This window comes from Amphiprion ocellaris, chromosome 22 (genome assembly GCF_022539595.1).
Source record: "Amphiprion ocellaris isolate individual 3 ecotype Okinawa chromosome 22, ASM2253959v1, whole genome shotgun sequence".
NCBI lineage: Eukaryota > Metazoa > Chordata > Actinopteri > Pomacentridae > Amphiprion > Amphiprion ocellaris.
In genome coordinates, this window is record NC_072787.1 from 670,085 (window position 1) to 671,814 (window position 1,730).

At 42.3% G+C, this 1,730-nt stretch overlaps 1 long non-coding RNA gene across 1 annotated transcript; it reads right to left on the reverse strand.

Moving 5' to 3' along the window:
- Positions 1-333: 333 nt before the first annotated feature.
- LOC129347981 (uncharacterized) lies at positions 334-1,401 on the reverse strand. The gene is made up of 4 exons (XR_008600356.1): positions 1,109-1,401; positions 905-978; positions 588-665; positions 334-464 (listed from the first exon to the last, which is right to left on the reverse strand). It is a non-coding gene; the product is annotated as an uncharacterized LOC129347981 (long non-coding RNA).
- Positions 1,402-1,730: the final 329 nt, after the last annotated feature.

Consider the following 1,730-nt stretch of genomic DNA (forward strand, 5'->3'; position numbering starts at 1 on the left):
AGTCCCCAGATAAAGGTGGAGTTTGCACTTGAATCCTTTTTAGATGTTTGGCCACACAGTCCTGCTGTGAACTCTTTCCGTTTCACCGCAGAGGTGCTCTTCTGGGTTGTGATCTGGAGAGTGTGCTGGTCACCAGAGGAAACTGATGGCACTTTCATGCTCCTGGAACTGTCATGTTATCTGTTGGAGTAACTGTGTGTCTGGAGAAAAGGTAGTACTTGACATAGTTCTTTCACTTTATGCTGAGGTTGTGGACCAAAATGAGGCACATTTTCTGAATGGACCAACATTTCTCACATCTGTAGACATCTGTTTCATTTGAGGAGTTTACCTACTGTATGGAGTAATCTGGAGCCTCTTCTTCTTCTTCTCTGTTTGATGCTGTTGGTCATCTTCTTCCTGTTTTCTGACATGTTTATTCTGTTGTTGATCGTCCTGAGGCTTCTCGAACTGTTTCTTTGTTTCTTAGATTATGAAGTCACAGTTTGGAAGAAAAGTATCACAGATATGTGTGTCAGATTCACATTCAGTAGCAGTATGTAACAGTACACTGTCACCAGGTTCATTGTATTTATATTGGTACCAACCTGCTGGTCGTCTGGTTCTTTCTGTCCATGTTCTCTCTGTGACTGTGTGGGCTTTTCCGTTTGTACTCCGACTTCCTCCTGCAATCCAAACACATACATGCAAGGTTAAGTGGTGATTCTAAACTAAATCTGAAGTGTTAGTGTGAATGGTTGTCTGTCTTTTGTGATTGCTCTGAGATGGACTGGTGACAAAAGGTGTAGCTAATGGATGGATGATGCCCTTTGTTATAGGCCACAACATACAGAAAACAGTGAAACACAATAGGATTTGATTTCTTTGTCATCTCATGTTTTGTATCCCCTCTTCCATAGCTCACATGCTGGGGCTGCTCCTCCAGTTTCTTGTCCTGATCTGATTCTTCATTTTACTGGGTGTCTTGGAGAGAGAGCTCTAAAGAGAGCAAAAACACAGCAAGAAGGTTCATTAAATCACAGATAAATAATTACATGTGAGCCGTAGAACTGCATATGCTCATATTAACATCAAGTATCTAATGAGCCAGTTCACTCCATGGACTCACCTTGTATTAGCTGAGTCGTCTCACGTCTCATGCACTGGTCCTGGACATGTTTCCCATCAGCTTTTCTTTGAAATGACTTATTTCTCCTCGATGTTCCATCCCTGTTGAAATCATTTGGTGCCCAGGAGGCAGCTATATATATATTAAAAAAAAAACACATGTAGGTTGATTTTTCCATTGATTCTGACAGAACTGCATTTTCTCAGTCAGCGATATGCAGTGTACTAAATATACTGGTAAACATGCAGTATCTGTGGGGTGATTCTTTCTAAAGCACATGTAAATTACCAGTGCATTCTCCTCCTTATGAAGTTGTCCCGTTGTCTCATTGCAGGCTGGTTGGCGTCTCTAGGGTCGTCTCTGGAGGGCTCGGTTCCTCGTCTTTGCGTGTCTGCTGGAGCTGGGTCTCATCTTTGGGGTTTTCTTCTCGTCCTTCTTTCAGTTTTGAGTCCCGGGGCCATCAGAACGTTGGGCTGAAAAACAACAACAGGAAAACGTGTGAGAATCTTGCACAAAATGTATGACCTCCTATTGGAGATTTAAAAAATTCTTGTATGATAAATCTAAAATCTAAACCTACAACTTACCTTGTCACAGGCCCCCTCCCAGTGTGATTCCCCTG